This window comes from Arachis hypogaea, chromosome 6 (assembly GCF_003086295.3).
Source record: "Arachis hypogaea cultivar Tifrunner chromosome 6, arahy.Tifrunner.gnm2.J5K5, whole genome shotgun sequence".
NCBI lineage: Eukaryota > Viridiplantae > Streptophyta > Magnoliopsida > Fabales > Fabaceae > Arachis > Arachis hypogaea.
In genome coordinates, this window is record NC_092041.1 from 111,446,357 (window position 1) to 111,467,450 (window position 21,094).

General features: G+C 32.1%; 1 pseudogene; it reads left to right on the top strand.

Moving 5' to 3' along the window:
- Positions 1 to 9,514: 9,514 nt before the first annotated feature.
- On the top strand, positions 9,515 to 17,529 carry LOC112755709 (GDP-fucose transporter 1-like; annotated as a pseudogene).
- Positions 17,530 to 21,094: the final 3,565 nt, after the last annotated feature.

A 21,094-nucleotide genomic window follows, 5' to 3' on the forward strand; every position in this document is an offset into this window, starting at 1 on the left:
CTAATCCCCCCCCCTCCCCTCCCCTCTCACATTTGCTATACATTATTACTTTATTAGCTAACTATTGTTGCTTAAAATAATTGTTTTCCTAGCAAAAGATTGAATCTGAATTTATATAGATTTATGTAGTTACTATAACTCAATAATAATTACGGTATATTGTAGTCACCAAAAAAAAAAATTACGGTATATTGTAAAAAAAAAAAAATAAACTACATCATGTAGTGAATATCCTTGACCCTCTATGTTCGATAAAATGTCTTTTTTGAAATATATCAAATATGTAATAAATTAATTTTTAATATGTGAATTGTGGATATCATAAAAGATAAAAATATATATACGTAAAACATGTATAAATATATTTTTGTAAATATTTTTTATTTTATATTCTATTGTTGGGTGGGTTTAAACAATATAAAAGTAATTTATCTTTATATCAAAATGACAGTGACATTATACCAGAAATGAATTTTAAATGAAAATTATGTTAAGATGGAATATACTAAGGGTTTGTTTTGACGTCATTTTTTAAAAAGATTTTTTTTTAAATGATATTTTTTAAAAGATGTTTTATAAAAATAAAAGTGATTTTATGTTCAGATATCTCATATAAAAATATCTTTTTATATATTAATTATATTTGGATAAAATAAGATAAAAGTACTTTTTTCATTTATTATATAAAAAATATATTTTTTTTAAGAAAAAAGATCTTTTAAAAAAAGATATAAATTGTAACTTCTCAACAAAGATGTTTTTTTTTTATTTTACTAGTATTTTTACTTTTACTTTTACTATTAGAAATTTATCAAACACACTTGCAAAAAAAATCTTCTTGTTTTATCGATTTAATGACGTATAAACAAACACTAAAATTTCTATCTACAGTTTCACTCAAATTCCAACTTTTCAATATAAAATAATGAACTCGCAATTAGCAAGCTTAATAAAATATTATTTGAAATATGAAATAAATAAATTTGCTATTGTTAGTTTAATAAAAGTAATTAACTAATTATTCAACTTCCAATTGGTACATTACAACAGTAAGTAATTAACTAGTTATTCAAGTTTCATGTTGGTGCTTAATTTGCAAAGACTTCGTGGTATTGCTGTATCTTAAAAAAAATATATTTTTTTTATGAGATGAATTTAAGATTTTCTAAGAAGGTAAAAGAATTATCTATAACTTTGATGTTAGACAATCTTTTTCGTTTTTAAATATTCAAGAAAAATAAATTAAAAGAAAAATGGTGTGTTATGAACTTATGATGTCGCTCTTGTCTCTGAGAGAATGTTAACTATGAACGCCTCTTAGTGATCATTGGCCAACAACAAAAGCAATGAGAATTCAAGAAACTTGTATTATCATATCTTGGATCTTGTGATGGAGTGGATAAATTGTAAATTTAATTGATGAAACTTCTTCGCAATATAATTTGCTTGGTGTCTTTGAATGTTATGGTCAAAACAACCAAGGAATATGCATTGTAACTTGTAAGGTCAAAATGAAAATGGTGATGTATATGTGGACATTGCTAATAATGTGAAAATACTATTAATAAAATAATTTAGTATATTAGTCAAACTTTAATGCATTATTTATTTTTTATTAAAAAAATAAAATTAGAAAACAAGTTATTATTTTTTTAAAATATATAAAGGATTTATTATCGTTTTATTTTTTAAATATGATGTCTATTATTTAAAAACAATAAAAATTAATTTGTTAATTTTGGAATTCGCAACCTCTTAATTAAGTATGGAAAAATTATGTCGTTTTAATTATAACTCGTTAACAGATTACTTTCATATTTATTTATTTATGTAAAGTTTGTATGGCATATTTGAGGCTGTGTAAACTTCAAAATATTGTTACTAATGTAATAACACTTTTTTTTTTATTTTTTTTTATCAAAAATATGAAGACTCGAACCCACAACTTCTTAGATGAGTATGGAGAATTTATACCATCTAAGCTATTACATTGATAAAGATTTTATAAAGATGAACACTTAATTCGTTTTTTATAAAGATTTTACATTGATAATATAATAAAATCAAATTATCAAATTATTTTATGAAATTTTAGTTATGGTCTTATAGATATTAAGAAAGAAAATTATATGGTACAGATCTAAATCTGTACAGATTTAAAGATTTGCTTATTTAAACCACACTTTTTAAAACCACACTTTTCACTTAAAACCGTAGTTCTTCACAAAGAAAAGCGTCACCTAATGGAAAAAAGTAAATTAGAAGATTTAAGAGAAGAAATAATTAAGTTATCAAAATTAATAGATAAAAAATTAATGATTTTAACTAATGTTAACTGTAATGACACCGAATTCTTAAAATCAATACAAAATGATTTTTCTCAAAATCTTTATTTTACTATAAGCTTTATTGAAGGACTTCAAAAACCTGAAAAAACTTATTTTTCACACGGAATTTCTAAGAAATGTTATCATGGAAATGATTCCCCACATCTTTATCATACCTTTAACCCACAATTAAATTCTATAGTAGATATGCTTGAAGAAATACTAGTATCCATAAAATTTCAAAGAAATAAGGAAAAAGAAAATCCAAAAGAAGAAAAATTTCAAAATATAATCAACATAACAGATTTAAAAGTAAAACCACCACTAAAATTATGAATATTGAAGAAAAATTAGAAGAAGTTACAATGCTTTTTAAACAATTAAAAATGGCTCAAGAAAATAATATTATGGAACAAGGATTTCAGATAGAAGAAGAAACAGTAAATTCTGAAAATATAGAAAATGAAGAACACATCCTAGATTATTCAAGTGACGAAGAACCAGCAATTCCAATACAAGTAAAAGATGAAGCTGGAACATCTAGGGATAATCAATCTCAATTTAAATGGGAAACAGGTTTTGATAATTATGCTTTTAAAAAAGGGTTTATAAATAAAGATTCAAAATATACAAAAATACCATCAAAATACGTTCCTAAAATCCAGAAAATGGAAGGAGAAAGAATGCTCGATTTAGACTGTAAAACGAATGAAAAAGAAATTTTCGAAAACTGGTTGAATTCCTTCTTATTAGAAGCCTTTACTAATCCAAAACTTAATGAATTATCTGGAAGAGACATTTGGAATTACATAGGGTTTCATACTAAAGGAGCTATAAGAGATTATATGACATCAATAGAAAACCAAATAATAGAAGAATTAGCAACAAAAATAACAGCTTATGATAAGATATTATATATAATGATGATTCTATATAAAGAATTTTTTGGAAAAAATATTATAGATCATAAACAAGAAGTCTATAATAAAGAATATCAAGAAGCAAAAAACCATTTAGCTAACATTCACATATATGATCTATGTAATGTGGAGTCTTATATATGTGAATATAGAATACATTATTACAAATTAAAAGAAGAAGATAAAAATCATTATCTTAGTATGTATATAACAAAACTTCCATATCCTGCTAACGAATTTATTATGGGAAGATTTATAAGAGAAATAAATAGAGGAACAATTGAAAATAATTTTGGTGGAGCAACCTCTGCAATAAGAGAGGAAATAAAAGAACGTTGTATGCAAGAAGCAACTCAAAAAAGATTTGCAAATATAATTAGAATTTGCTGTCAGGATAATGAAGAGATACCTCAAAAATATGGTCTTAATAAAAATTTTCAAAGAAAAAGAAAATATCAATTTAGAAAAAGAAAATACTATCCAAACTGGAGAAAAAAGAGGTATTTTAGAAAAAGAAATAACAATAAAAATAAGAGACAAAAAAGTGATTATTGCCCAAATAAAAAAGAAAATTGTAAGTGTTGGTATTGCCAAGAAGAAGGACACTATGCAAATGAATGTCCGAAAAAGAAGGATAAAAAGGATCTTACTAAACAAATAGAAATTGCTAAGTCTTGTTTCATGGAACCTTTAGAAGAATCTGATGATAACTTAGACTATATTTTTGAATATGTCTCGGAAACAGACTCAGAGACTGAGTAATAATGCTACATTTATTACTATAAAAATAACAGAAAAATTTATAAATGCTTTCATAGATTCTGGAGCAACACAATGCTTTGCTAGTTCAAATATAAAACTTGATTGGAAAAAATTAAAGAAACCATTAAGAGTTAGAATAGCTGACAAATCAATACATAAAATTGACCAAAAAGCAGAGATGGTTGAAATTTTATTCAAAATTATAGGTTCATTGTTCCATCTATATACATGTTAGATTCTGGAATGGATTTTATCATAGGAAATAACTTTTTAAAACTATATCATCCATTCATTCAAGAACTAACATATATAGTTTTAAAAGCTCCACACGATTCTTCAATAAATCAAAAATCAAAACGTATAAAAATACCGACTACTACTATAGATAAGATCTTAAAATTTAAAATATTTTCTATATTAGAGACATGTTATTTAAATTTATACTTTCAAATAAATATCCCAAAAAATAATCTTGAAATAAAGATAGAAGAACTTTTGGATGAAATTTGTGCTGAAAATCCTTTAGATATTAAAAATACAAATAACGAATTAGTAAGCATTAAATTAAAAGATCCGACAAAAGAGATAAATGTTCCAAATAAAATCCCTTATTCCGCAAGAGATAGAGAAGAGTTTTCATTAGAATGTAGAGATCTTTTGGAAAAAGGAATTATAAGATTAAGTAAAAGTCCTCATGCGGCTCCAGCCTTTTATGTCGAAAACAATAATGAAATTAAAAGGGGAAAACGAAGAATGGTTATTAACTATAAGAAGATGAATGAAGCAACTATTGGTGATACTCATAAACTTCCAAGAAAAGATTCTATTTTAGAAAAAATCAAAGGAGCAACTTGGTTTTCATCTCTTGATGCAAAATCAGGATATTGGCAACTTCGTTTAGACGAAGAAACAAAGAAATTAACTGCTTTTACTTGTCCAACAAAAGAATCAACAAGTGTGTTGCTCTATGAATGGAATGTATTGCCATTCGGATTAAAACAAGCTCCAGGTATTTATCAAAAATTTATGGAAGAAAATCTAAAAGAGTTAAATGAATTTGTTTTAGTGTACATTGATGATATACTAATTTTTACAAAACAGGATAGAGAAGATCATCTTCAAAAATTATTAATAGTTTTAGAAAGATGTAAAGAAAAAGGATTAGTTCTTAGCAAAAAGAAAGCAAGAATAGCAAAACAAGAAATAGAGTTTCTTGGATTAATTCTATCCACTCAAGGAAAGCTAAAACTTCAGCCAAATGTCCTAGAAAAGGTAAATTTATTTCCTAATAAAATAGAAGATAGAAAACAATTACAAAGATTTTTAGGGTGTATAAATTATATTTCTGATCAAGGATTCTTAAAGAATATAACAGAATACACTAAAAGCTTATTTCCAAAAATAAGTACTAAAAAAGAATGGAAATGGGATGAAAAAGATAGTATGCAAATTCAAAAGATTAAAGAATTATGTGAAAAACTTCCAGAACTTTATATTCCAGAAGAAAATGACTACTTAATAGTAGAAACAGATGCTTCAGACATAACCTGGTCAGGATGTCTAAAAGCTAAGAAAGCTATAAAAAGTTTGGAGCAAGGAAAAGAATCACTAGATTCTAAAAATTTCCCAAAGGAATTACTTTGCAGGTATATTTCAGGGACTTTTACTCCAACAGAACAGAGATATACCACTCATGAAAAGGAAACTCTAGCAGCAATTAAATCTCTTAAGAAATGAAAAATTGATTTACTACCCAGAGAATTTACATTAAGGACAGATTCAAGCTACCTAACAGGTTTTATACGATAAAAGTTGATTATAATCATGGACGATTGGTAAGATGGCAATTATTTTTATTACAATATCCAATAAAAATTGAATATATTAAGGGTGACAAAAATGTTATTGCAGATACATTAACAAGAGAATGGAGTTCGTCTACAACGCATTAGATCAAGAAATTCGGAAATACGAACAAGAACTCGAAAAATGCAAGCATTGTCAGCAAATAAGGACACAGATCCAATCCCTCAAGAAGGCCATCGAAGCAATGAAATCAACACAACAACCAAAACCATTAGAGCTCAGCCAGCTAAGCGTGGTGGACAAATCAGGTGAAGAAAAAATTCCAGAAAATAAAACAATTGCTGAAATTATCAAAAAATCCACCCAAGATAAAAAATATTATGTAATTTATAATGACCCCATGAAAGGAGTATATGATGCCTGGGAAAAAGCAGCACCATTTACACATCAATCAAGGATAATTCATAAATGAGGGTTTTTAACACTGAAAGAAGCAAAGGAATCTTTCAGGGAATATGAAGCTCTTCATCCAGAGCAAACCCTAAAAAGAGCAGATAAAGCTCCAATTCAAACCTAGAGAACAGGGATAATAAGAAACATTCCTACAAGGGTTGAAATCAAAGAAAAGAAAAGGGTCTGTAGATCAAATCTCAGAGAAACCCTTAATATAGTCCTGAACTGGACTGAAGAAAAAAGAGCAATTTTGGGATATTATCCAATTGCCAAAGAACAGCTAACAAAGCTGGTTATATTTCCAGATGCATCCCCATCGGACACCTATCAGTTTTTTCAGTATGGATTAATTGATACAATTTTAATTTTTAATGATCTAAAAATTATTAGTGAGTTTCCTGCAGGATTCGTTGATGCAGTGAAGAGATTTAAAATATGATTGACAACGTAAATCCGAGGGATATATTCCTAAAATTTATGAACAGTCAACCTATTTTTAATGAAGAAGAAGAATGCTTGGTTCCAGCACACCAAGTAATATTCATGTCCGTCTTTCCAGGAAATTTTCAACCAATTGATCAAGTTCAAGATTTAACAATCTACAGTCATGAAGGAAGGCTAGCCAGCACACTAGCAAGGGTCTTCGAAAGAACTCAAAAGATAACAAGGGAATCTCACACAAGAATTAATTATAAAAGCAGAAATACTTTGCTTGTGTCTAGTAAAAGGAATGAAATTGAAGAAAGAGAGATGAGACTCTTAGTGGAATTTGAATCAACATTCTACAACTTATCTGGACTCTTAGAAAAGCTCCCTGAAGGGATAAAGAGGAATCTCTGCTATTTGATAAAAGACAGAGAAGACCACAAGTGCCAGCTATGCGTCTCAGAGTTATCTGAAGAAAGCAATAATAAAACGGAATCAACCCGCATGATAAAGGAAGAAGACAACGCATCTGAAGGTCACATAATGAAAGAGGAAGACAGCACATCTGAAGCATCTCTCAACATTATTGCATAGTGACGTAAGCGCTTAGATCATAGAGCACCAACAATGTAGCTGGTGCAAGATAATAAACAATGACGTAAGCAATGACGTCATAAGAAGGGTAAGGATGGGAATTGTCCATCAGACCCAACCATTATAAATAGGTTGCTTAGGCAATTGTAGAAGGCATCAGAAAATAGAAAGCAGGAGGCTAAGAGTACTCATATGCTAGGAGAGCAAGGAGGAAGCAGCCGAGGCGATTCTATAGTCTGAAGAAGAATTCCCTTAAGGGAAAAATAGTTCTAAACTCCCCTCTGGAGTTAGTATCTACAATCTCCCCTCTGGAGATAAAAACCCCTTATGTAAAATATACTAAATAAAGGAAGTTTTTCTCCAGAAAGGTACATCTTCATTCTAGTCTTTCAATTATGAATTATTTAGAAAGTTTAGAATTAACAGAAGAATCTAATTATTATAGATTAACTGCTTTATTAGATAATGAAAAGCAGGCTGTTCTAAAAACAGAATTAAACCTCAAATCAAATGAAAATTTCAATAAACAAAATCTTTTAAAAGAAGTTTTTAATAGAAAAAATATAATATACTATGGAAAAATTCAACTTGAAGCTCCTATAAAAATAAAATCTGCCAATGGAGAACTTGAAATAACTTTGATAAATAATGAAAAATTGAGTAAACAGATTAAGAAAATTAAGGATCAACAAAAAAGATCTAAAATTGGATGGATTCATATTAGTACTATACAAGTCTTAATCAAATCTACATATATGAAAGGAATTAATTCACCAATAAGTTTAGCAATCTGTGACAAAAGAATTACTGATGACCCAATAGATCAAATAATCAGAATTGTTCACGAAAATTTGGCAAACGTAAATGTTAAATTTAATGCCCATCTTGGATATGCTATACCTTTATCAACTGAAAATCTTGGGAGATCTATAAGTTTGGCTTATAAATTTCATAGAAAGAATCTAATGGAACAAGATGATGAACCATTTTCAATTACATATGCAATAAATTATGCTTTAACAAATAGCCATCATAATATAATATTTAAAAACAGAGAAAGAATTTATGTCGATGAATTATTTCAGAAAATTGTAAAAACAGAAATACCAAAATATAAAGCTACTGAAAACTCAGTTCTTTTATTAAAAGAACCATCAGAAAAATTGGTTTCATCAAATTTTCAAATAAGAGAATCTAAAATTAATAGCCCTTTAAGTTTATCTAAGTTAAAGATTAAAGAAGAAAATTCTGAAATAAAAGAACTAACAAAAAAGGTCGAAAAATTAAATGAAACCCTAAATACTAAATTATGACAATAAATAAAGAAGAAATATATGTAACTTATCAAGATAAGAAACAAGAGCTCTTTGAAAGAGAAAATCGTTTGAATTATTTGCAATTTTCTGAAATAAATCAAAGAGCATTTGAAGCTCTAAAAACCATCTATGAGAAGTTAAAAAGAGAAGTTGAAGAGTTAGAAAAATTAATAGAATCTCTAGAAAATAGTGATGAAGCGATGATAGAATTTGCAAAAATTCTAAAATAAATAATGAAGCATGCAAAGATTGAAAGACCAGAAAATAAAATAAAAAGAAAAAGAGCGAAAAATTTAAAAAGTAAAATAAAGGAGTATAAAAGGGAATTAAATAATCTTCAGATCGAAATTGATGACCTCATAATAAAAAGGATAGAAATAAGAATAAATATAAACAAGTCGGAGTTAAACTTAAAAAATTAAATGCCTGGAAAACCATATTATGACTTAAAAGAATTAAAGCTGTTGAAAGAAAAAATGGAGAATGAGGTTGAAAAATTAAAAAGATATTTAGAAACAACAGAAAGTGTAGAAATAAAAGAAGTTGTTGAAGATTTGAGAAAATATATTCAAGAAAAAGACAAACAGATAAAAAATTTTATAAACAATAATCCATGCAAAAAAGACTATTATAAACTAAAACAAGATTGAAAAACTATAAAAATTAGAATTATAAAAGTAACATTTTCAATTCTATACAAATTATAAACTTATTCGAAGTAAAATATGAAGAGTAAAAATTGGTATCAGAACCAAGTTAACGATTAAGGGTAACACTTTTTTTTTAAGCAACGTTTTTAATAACACGCTTTTCAGCCACAAAAAGACAAAAATCTTTACACCCACATCTGTACACTATAAGGCCCATATTAAGAATTATGATAACCCTCGATTTCTTTGTTGGTCTTCAAGATACCCCTCCGCTCCTCAATGTGTCGGTGATCTCCCAATCCCAGCCCTCTTTCTCACTCCACCGCCAATGTCTTCTATTCGAATCGACGCATCAAAGCAGCACTACACCACCACCTTCCTCGTAGTCGGTTACGCGTTCTGCTCCAGTCTCCTCGCCATCATCAACAAATAGGCCATCACTCAATTCAACTATCCCGGCCTCTTAACCGCACTCCAGTACCTCACTTCTGCCCTTGGCGTCTATCTTCTCGGCAAATTAGGGTTCCTCCACCACGACCCCTTTACTCTTGACACCGCCAAGCGCTTCTTCCCCGCCGCACTAGTCTTCTTCCTCGCCATCTTCACCAACACCAACCTCCTCCGCCACGCCAATGTCGACACCTTCATCGTCTTCCGATCTCTCACCCCTCTCCTCGTCGCCCTTGCCGACACCGTCTTCCGCCACCAGCCTTGCCCCTCCAAGCTCACATTTTTCTCCCTGGTCGTTATCCTTGCCGGCGCCGTCGGGTATGTCTCCACTGATTCCGCTTTTACCCTCACTGCTTATTCTTGGGCTTTTGCTTATCTTGTCACAATCACCACTGAGATGGTTTACATCAAGCACATGGTCATGAATCTAGGGTTGAACACTTGGGGTTTTGTTTTGTACAACAATTTGTTGTCTCTCATGATTGCGCCCTTGTTCTGGTTTCTTACCGGTGAGAATCTTGAGGTTTTCGATGCTCTGAAATCCGGTTCCGGGAGCTTGTTTGATCCCAGTGCTCTTGCTGCTGTTGGGCTATCCTGTGTTTTTGGATTGGCGATTAGTTTCTTTGGCTTTGCGGCAAGGAAGCAAAAGGTTCTTCCTCTGATCCTTTCTTCCGAATAATTGTTCCATCTTCTTGTTTACATGAATATATATAACTGCAAACAATTGAAAACATTAATTAAGAACTTAAGATAGTAAGAGCCTAACAGTTCAACCTTCAACTTCTTCTGCAAGACATTATTTTGTAACTCTATCTATATCTATATCAATTCTACTGAGCTTTATAGAGATCATGCAGAAGAGTGATATGCCAGGGTAAGAAGAGCAAGTTGGCCAAGGCTAGTCGAATCGATGTTTCTAAGTGGCGCCTTCCGCTGCTGCGCAGCAACATGTTCGAGTTCACTGCAAAACATATTGTACTGATCATGGTTAGTCATTATGCATTCAATTGACAATTTTCATTGGGATTATGGTTGCTGCAAGTTCTTTGGTTAAAAGTAGTGGTATATTATTATCTAATTCATTGATGTGTTCTTGCTACTTATCCTTAATAGGGTGTGAATATGGACATTTTCTGTGTTAGATCTAATTATATTACATGGATATAGGCCATACTTTAGATCTAATTATATTAATAGGGTGTGAATATGTGAATATGGACATTTGCTGCAGTTGAAGCAGGAGCACTAATGGTTCGACTTACTTGCCTAAGTTTTATCTTCAATTTTAGTTCTAACTTGATCCTTTGGTTGTCGAATACTTCTTGAAAGTTATCCTAGCCATTAACTATAATAAAATAGGCCTTCTGAGATTTTTTTTTTTACTGAACATGATTAATGGCATGGACAGGTCGAGATTGGAAATTATGATTTATTCTATGAGAAAGGAGTGGTTTTTACTCCACAGTAGGTGATGAGTTTGGAAAACTCTAAATTAAAAATGTAGAAAGAGAAGCAATCAAGTGTTTTTGAACAAATAAACTAAAGTGGCTATTGGTAGCGTGCAGCACTATGACAATCAATCAACTTAGCTGCAAATTTTTCTCTCATATTTCCCATGCAATAAATGATAATTTAATGAAATTTGGGATCCATCACATGGTAAAATGCTTGGATCCGTTGGAAGCAATTTTTGCTTTCTTCTTCACTTGATTTCGGATCAAGCATGAGGAACATTCATCAAAATTAAAATTGGGCTTAGTAGCAACAACATTTAGTCTGGCCCAATAATGGCAATGTTTGAGTTCTGGCCCAACTAATCACAAATTGCTTCAGCCACATATTATAGGAAACATACAGAATGTTGGTTTTGATTTGGGCTTACAATATTTCTTTTATGTTTCGGCCCAAATAAAACCTGCATTGCAAAAATTAATTTAATCAACATATTAATATTTTTGCAATTAATCAAATTAATAATATTAATAATGTTTGGTCATCACATTTTTAATTTAGAGTTTTCCAAACTCATCAATCTCCCCCTTGATGACAAACATTATTAAAATTGAAATGGAAAAAAATTAAAAAATTTGAGTATAGAATACTCCCTTTGAATATTTGAATTTCTCTCCCTTTCCAATTGTCACAAGGCTCCCCTTAATATATGTCATTTTTACCAAGGGAAGCACTAACCTGTAACATTTTAATCAAGCTTCAAGTAACAATGTTATTTAGCATATTCATTACATGATGCTAAATGCTTGATTTATGAGTAGAATTGGATGATAATCAAAAATCTTTTGTTATCAATAAATTGATTTTCTGCTCAAACATTACACACATCAATTGAGTACAAAACAATGTTGTTCAAAAATTTTCAAATATTTCCCAGTGAAGATATCAGAGCAATATTATTCAAGTAAGGAAAATATTTTTGAATCACACATGATCACATCAAAACATGGCAGAATTATCAAGCCAGCATGTTTACCAAGATGAATCAGAATATTCTTATTTTAATAAAGGCATGTTCATCAAGATAAATCAACAATCAGGCATTCATAAAATCAAAACAAATGTATTGTCAAACATCATCATAAACCAAATGCCAAATGCATTTCCAGCCGCAGTAATCATAGTGAAACAAATGCAATAACATGCATCCTTTTAACAAGGGTAATCATGAATTCTCAAACGAAAATTTCATCCCCAGTTTTCTTTTCCACCTCTGTTTTTCATATTTCAATTTTCAGCTTTTCTCCCCTTTTTGTCTATCAAAGGGGCACCTGCAAGAAATGTTTAACATAGAAAACAGAGTATGCAAAAGATAACTCAAAACATAATCCAAAAGTGTTAACAGAGTATCACATGGTTATACTACTATCAGTCTCCAACTTAACAAAATAAAGTAACAAATTGAGCCAAAGTGTGCCAATATCAAACAGTAAACAAAAATTTAATCATCAGAGAGATTAAAGTCCGAGTCCTCTGTCTCACTACCCACTTCATCATCAAGGCTCTCCAGCATTAGGCTAACCTTATCCTTGCATTTCTTCCAGGCCGACTCATTTTCATATGATAGTTTGCGAACAGATTTATGAAATTGAACCATGAGGTCGGACATGTTGGAGAATTCTGTGAGAATATCTCTGAGTGATTCGGCAGCCTTGGAGGATTCTGGCCTACTTTCAAAATCATCATCAGAAGCTATAGACTTCTTTCCCTTTTTAGTAGCGCCGCCTCCTTTAATCATAGAGACCTTGTTTTCTACATCCTCATTTGTTAAATCTACCTTAAAGTACTCAAAAATGCACGTGAGAAACATTCCATAAGGTAAATTAGCCTTTTTTTTTTTTTTGTACTTTTTACAGATTTCCATATATGTCTAATCATGAGGTAACTAAATGAAATAGACGATGAAGTAACGAGAGCAAAGATTATGAGACAATCAGATACTGTTATCCTGTTATGAGAGCCACTCTGTGGGGTGAGAATGTGAGTTGTAATGCCGTGCAGTAGTGAGTTGGTTGGTCCCAAAGCTTTGTGAGTAGGAACGGTTACGTCCAGTCCAGACAGATTTTCACAAATTTGATGAAGAACTTGCTTGTATGCAATCCCAACGTGTGAATCCCATTTATCACTCATGTAAACCTTCGGCCCTTCAGTGTAACCAAGGGCAGAAGCAATGGTCTCAGCATTCAGAGTGATATGCACACGTTTCACGTAGGGAGTGAAGACTGCCATCAATAAATCTTAGATTCGCATAAAACTGTCTCACCAACCCCTGGGTAAACCATTTTGTGAATAAGGAGCAATGATGACCATTTGAGACTATTAAACAGGGGTTGTAGATTGATTCCTTTGGAGGTCAGAGACTTGAGATTCACCAAGTAGGAGGGGGCACAGATGTCGCTTTTCCAAAACCTCTTTGTGGAATTCATAGAAAGCACATGTAGAAAACCTTGAAGGATCAAAATGGGAGTGTGGTTTCTGAAATTTATTCTTGAACTCCATTGAACCAAGGTTCGTGGGTTCTCTGGTCTCATGAAGCACGAAATTCTTGGTCTTTTGAGAGCTTTTTCCGGATGCATGGGGTGTGGATTTCTTCGGTGGTGAAGCAGGGAAGAAGAGGAAGAGGAATCTCATACATCACCTCCTGCTTCACCACCGAAGAAATCCACTCCCATGCATCTGGAAAAAGCTCTCAAGAGACCAAGGATTTTGTGCTTCATGAGACCAGAGAACCCACGAACTTAGGTAAATGGAGTTCAAGAATAAATTTCACAAACCACACTCCCATTTTGATCCTTCAAGGTTTTCTACATGTGCTTTCTATGAATTCCACAAAGAGGTTTTGGAAAAGCAGCATCTGTGTCCCTCCTACTTGTGAATCTCGAGTTTCTAGCCTCCAAAGGAATCAATCTACAACCCCTGTTTGATAGTCTCAAATGGTCACCATTGCTCCTTATTCACAAAATGGTTTACCCAGGGTTGGTGAGAGAGTTTTATGCGAATCTGAGATTTATTGATGGCAGTCTTCACTCCTACGTGAAATGTGTGCATATCACTCTGAATGCTGAGACCATTGCTTCTGCCCTTGGTTACACTGATGAAGGGCCGAAGGTTTACATGAGTGATAAATGGGATTCACACGTTGGATTGCATACAAGCAAGTTCTTCATCAAATTTGTGAAAATCTGTCTGGACTGGACGGAACCGTTCCTACTCACAAGGCTTTGGGACCAACCAACTCACTACTGCACCGCATTACAACTCACATTCTCACCCCACAGAGTGACTCTCATAACAGGGTAACAGTATCTGATTGTCTCATAATCTTTGCTCTCGTTACTTCATCGTCTATTTCATTTAGTTACCTCATGATTAGACATATGTGAAAATCTGTAAAAAATACAAAAAAGGCTAATTTACCTTATGGAATGTTTCTCACGTGCATTTTTGAGTACTTTAAGGTAGATTTAACAAATGAGGATGTAGAAAACAAGGTCTCTATGATTAAAGGAGGCGGCGCTACTAAAAAGGGAAAGAAGTCTATGGCTTCTGATGATGATTTCAAAAGTAGGCCAGAATCCTCCAAGGCTGCCGAATTCCTCAGAGATATTCTCACAGAATTCTCCAACATGTCCGACCTCATGGTTCAATTTCATAAATCTGCTCGCAAACTGTCATATGAAAATGAGTCGGCAAATGCAAGGAGAGGGTTAGCCTAATGCTGGAGAGCCTTGATGATGAAGTGGGTAGTGAGGCAGTGGCAGAGGACTCGGACTTTAATCTTTCTGATGATTAAATTTCTGTTTAGTGTTTGATATTGGCACACTTTGGATCAATTTGTTACTTTATTTTGTTAGGTTGGAGACTGATAGTAGTATAACTATGTGATACTCTGTTAACACTTTTTGATTATGTTTTGAGTTATCTTTTGCATACTTTGTTTTTTATGTTAAACATTTCTTGCAGGTGCCCCTTTAATGACAAAAGGGGAGAAAAGCTGAAAATTGAAATATGAAAAACAGAGGTGGAAAACAGGGGATGAAATTTTCGTTTGAAAATTCATGATCACCCTTATTAAAAGGATGCATGTTGTTATTGCATTTGTTTCACTATGATTACTGCTGCTGGAAATGCATTTGGCATTTGGTTTATGATGATGTTTGACAATACATTTGTTTTGATTTTATAAATTGCCTGGTTGTTGATTTATCTTGATGAACATGCCTTTATTAAAATAAAAATATTCTGATTCATCTTGGTAAACACGCTGGCTTGATAATTTATTTTTGGCAGTTTCTTTAAACTCAGCTGCCATGTTTTGATGTGATCATGTGTGATTCAAAAATATTTTCTTTACTTGAATAATATTGCTCTGATATCTTGACTGGAAAATTTTTGAACAATATTGTTTTGTACTCAATTGATGTGTGTAATGTTTGAGCAGAAAATCAATTTATTGATAACAAAAGAGTTTTGATTATCATCAAATTCTGCTCATAAATCAAGCATTTAGCATCATGTAATGAATATGCTAAATAACATTGTTACTTGAAGCTTGATTAAAATGTTACAGATTAGTGCTTCCCTTCGTAAAAATGACATATATTAAGGGGGAGCCTTGTGACAATTGAAAAGGGGGAGAGATTTAAATATTCAAAGGGAGTATTCTATACTCAAATTTTTTAATTTCTTTCCATTTCAATTTTAATAATGTTTGTCATCAAGGGGGAGATTGATGAGTTTGAAAAACTCTAAATTAAAAATGTGATGACCAAACATTATTAATATTATTAATTTGATTAATTGCAAAAATATTAATATGTTGATTAAATTAATTTTTGCAATGCAGGTTTTATTTGAGCCAAAATATAAAAGAAATATTGCAAGTCCAAATCAAAACCAACATTCAGCCTAGGTGTATGTTTCCTATAATATGTGGCTGAAGCAATTTGTGATTAATTGGGCAAGAAGTCAAACATTGCCATAAGCCCAATCAGTTTGGATGAATCAAAATTTTATTGGGCCAGACTAAATGTTGTTGCTACTAAGTCCAATTTTAATTTTGATGAATGTTTCTCAAGCTTGATCCGAAATCAAGTGAAGAAGAAAGCAAAAATTGCTTCCAACGGATCCAAGCATTTTACCATGTGATGGATTCCAAATTTCATTAAATTGTCATTTATTGCATGGAAAATATGAGAGAGAAATTTGCAGCTGAGTTGATTGATTGTCATAGTGCTGCACGCTACCAATAGCAAAGAAAGGGAAGTAAATTAATTCACTTTAATTTATTTGTTCAAAAACACTTGATTGCTTCTCTTTCTACATTTTTTATTCTCTCATCTCTCTCCTCTTTTCGGCAATACCTAGGAAACAATGGAAGCAAAACTTAGCTACCGAATTGAAGGAAGAGCACGTTACAAGACCATCTCAATAATGGCAAGAAAACATAAAAAATGTAGTGGCTGAGATTTTTATCACTTGTAGTAAGATTTTGTGATGAGATCTTAGCTCCTCCATACCAAAAATGGAGAAGGAGATTCGGCCAGCAGGAAAGAAGATCTTGGAGAGGATGGCTTGTCTCTGATTCTGCTCAACCACCACAGGAAGTAGTTAGAGTGGCGAAGTGATGGAGGAGGCAGAGATTGAAGCAGAAGAAGCCATCATCATCATGAAGCATCAAGGGCCAGAAATCCATCTTGGAGAGCAAGCCAAGGATGGAGTGCTCGGATTGATGAAGAGTGATGACCAAGGAAGGATTAGAGGTAATTGCATGTTGGTTATTGCATGGATTATCTCTTCTCTCTCTCTAGCCGAATCGGTTTTGTTCTTGGAGAAGAAGAAGTTGGCTTGGTTTTTGGTTTCAAAGGTGGAGGCTTCCCTCTTCTAAAAAAAGAGAGAACAGCCATGGTTTGGAGCAAGGAGTTAGAAGTAAGCAGTGAGAGTGCAAGGCACAGGATTCTTAGAGCTACCTAAGCTTACAGATTTTCTTCTCCTTCAATGTATTCTGTTTTGTATTTTTCTGTTTAATTTTGTCATGTTTTGAGTCTCATGAAAAAAGGCAAACAATGAGGTTTGTATGAAAAAGCCATAGAGAGGAAAAAGGCAGAGAGTGCAAAATTAAAAGAAAAAGCCATAGATGTCCTTAGAGTTCCTTTGTTCATCTATGTTGTGTTTCATGATTCTGTGGGAATCCCCTTGTAAGTTGGGTTAGCACTTTACAGATTGTAATCAGGAAGATTATAGTGAAATTCCATCATGTTTGTGATGGAGACTGGATGTAGGCTGCACTGCGCTTAGCAGCCGAACCAGGATATATCTGGGTGTAATTTTCTCTCTTCTCTACTCCATTTCTGTTTCTACTGCACAGGAGCAAAAACCAAAAATATCTCGTGCCAAGTGACGAGATAAAAAGAAAAGTCTCATGGTTAGGGATGAGACAAAAGAAAAAGTCTCGTGGCTAGTGACGAGATAAAAAGGCAAAAAGTTTTCAAAGTTGGTTTCAAAGGTCAGTAAATATTATCAAGCAAAAAGGGGGCTAAGATTCAACCCCCATTCTCTTAGCCACTGATAACCATCGGTAGGTATGGAGGGAATTTAGTGATTAAAGATTGAATTTATATTTGTCAAATAAGTGGTTTTGGACTTTAACTAGAGCATAAATATCTAGTTTGATTTCCTTATGATAAAACACTATGATTATGATAGCCAATTGAAGATAAGAAAAAGAAGATGCCGATAATTCCTTCTGAATTTCTCAGAGTAGTGCTAACTAATAATTAGCATTTTGTACAAATTCTCGTGCAGAATGGTGCGCGTGTACGCAAAATCCACCTTTTTCTAGGGTTTTCTTGGGTTTTCTATGTTTTTGTAGGGTTTTCTAGAGTTTTCTTTGGGTTTTCTAGTGTTTTTTAGAATTTTCTAGGGTTTTGGACGGATTTTTAGGGTTTTCTAGGGTTTTCCAGGATATTCTAAGGTTTTTCTAGGATATTCTAGGATTTTTTAGGGTTTTCTAGGGTTTAAATTTGACCCAAAATAATAACTTCTAATTTGTTTATATGAGTTACAAGGCTGAAAGGAGTTTGTTCTTGACTTCCTTCTTCCATGAATGTAAAACTCTCCTGATTGGAGTACTTCTGTGCAGTAAGATATATCATTATATTAATGCACAGAAGGATGTTCACTTGTCAAGATCATCTCCTGGCTTACATCTGTTAATTAGTTTAACTTGCTGTTAAAATTCTTGTCTCATTTTGTCCCATAGATTCTAATTGAGGTTGATCATCTACGAGATGTCCCTGGCCCATATATATTCAGATCTAGGGTGTTAATAAAGACGGAGTGGCAGCAGCGGGTTCAATGCTTGAATTGGATGGCTCATATACAACTAAGGTTCAACTTGTTTTATTTTAGTTCCTTTTCCCCTTTTGTGCATAATGCTGGGGCTGAATATATCTGGATGGCGGTCAACTTACTATTATTCTTGTTCATTATTTTGGTAGAGTTATCTTGAAATCGTTTTAGAAAGACTACCAACAATAGAAAGAAATTCTGGTGGGATTAACTCTCAGCAATCAGCAAGGCTGCTAGAGATGATTGAATTATCGTTTTAGAAAGACTACCAACAATAGAAAGAAATTCTGGTGGGATTAACTCTCAGCAATCAGCAAGGCTGCTAGAGATGATTGAATTTATTCAATCTCAGGTATAGCTTTCCTCTTTGGCTAGATATTAGTGTATCCTTTTGGGGCACCATTTAATATTAGCCATTTATGTTACCCATTTTCTCTGTGCATACATTGTATAAACCTCATACCTGAAATGCAGCAACTTGTGGAATTCAGATTTTAAAGTTCGGTATTTCATGGTAGAGACTAGTCTGGTTTTTCATTTATAGTAGTTGTATTGGATTCACACATATTTCAATTGATGAAGATTGACGTATGCCTTGAAGTAATTTAGTTTATCAGTGCACCAATTGTTGTCCCATACCAATTGGATTCTTGTCCCATACCAAGTAATTATGCAGTTTTTTCTTTCAAAAAGTAATTTCCAAAAAGCTAAAGCTCTGTGCCTGCTCTACCACTAGTATAAGTAATTTTCATGTTAGCATTAAGAAGGATTTATGCTATATATTTTTAGATGGAATGTAGCTCAATAGGCTATTATTTTAGGCTATCTTACTCAAATTTTCAGATTTATGCTATATATTTTTAGATGGAATGTAGCTCAATAGGTTCAGGTAGTGCGAGATCAAACAGAACTATTTTATTTTTCTCACTTTGTGACCTGTTTTTACTGTTTGGTTTACAGTAGTCCTGATTAGACCACATTATTATTATTATCGTTATTATTATTTGAAAATTTGTTCATGTTTTTCTTTTGTTGATTAGTGTTGTTAATGTTTAGTGTTTATTGGATAATGAGAAAATAGAGAGACTTGAGTCATCACCATTGACTAAACCTTCCCCATTTCTTACTCTTTGAGCTTCCTGGAAAAAATTTCTATGCTTCCATTTTCATTTTCCATACTCTCACCATTTTCATACTCTCTTTCTTCCTGCCATTGAACTTTGTATCTTCTGAATCTTCACTCTTTGAAACCAGAAACTGAAGTGGGAGATCTGATTGTTGTAAAAAGAAGCTTCTTTGGTTCTTCTACTGTGCTTTCTAGAATGTTCTATTTTTCTGGGGTGTGTTTGTTTTTGGAGATTCCAACATTGCAGGCCTTGTTCTGCTGCAATTCATTGTGTACATCGTTTTGTTTTGTCTCAAAGTCTCAAACTTTGATATCATAATAATCTTCTTTCACCAACTAAACCATAACCTTATTATTACTCTTGCTGTCTCTTACTCATAAAAGTTTCAATTTTTATTTTTTATTTTTTATCCCATCATTGTTTTTTGCTTTGTTATTCCACTGCCTTATTAAATTACTTGCTCTTTGAGCTCTTTTCTGTGGGGACCTTTTCTGGGGTTTAGTATCTCTTGCTAGTTGCTACCGCTACCTTTATATAATAATTGTTATTTTATTCTATTTTTGCTTGTTAAATATCTTACTCAAATAATAAGTATTGCTTGCTGGTAGCTTATTGATCAAGTGACTATGGGTATTATTTGAGGTTCCATTTGACTATCTTTGGCGTTCCTGCATTAGTGTGTTTAAGTGATTTCATTGATATAAACATGTTTGAAGCCTTAGCTTGACTCTTTCAATATCTACATACACTATTTAAGATATTTGTTTAGGTATCAAAAAATATGCTTATTTTACAAAGAAAAGGTCTAATTTTATGACCCACAATTCAATTGAATATCGTGTATAGTAAAGGCATGGTCCAAGGCGTTTGCCCATTGAAGATATATACCCTCCTAAGGCTGAAACAGTCGCTTCTTCATCTTAACAATTATTCTGAACCTAAAAAAATATGTAACGTAGAAGAAAAGGAGCAAGGAAAGGTTTGGCCATCCCTACAAACTACAAGTCAACTCTTTCAATCAATGAGTGAACATTTTTTTACTATCGTTATTAATTTTTTTCCTTCTGTTGGTAGTCTGATGCTTTTTACAAGTTCCCATGGTACTGAGATTCCAATCAATGATGAGAATTTTTTTTATTATCTTATGACTGATTAATAATGTTTTTTTTTTTTTTTTTTTCCTGGTTGTGTCCTATTGAATTTTCTGATTGGGTACTGTTGATTCATGGCAAAATGATAAATATCGTGAATACGTGGTTTTCAGTATATGCCCTCTCATTTTTTGATAAAATGTAAGATGCACTAACACAACAATATTTGAAATTATGCAGGTAGTGGTGAAAATAATTTTGCTCATAATGAATTATTAGTAGTCATGAAGTTTCATATTTGTAATGAAGT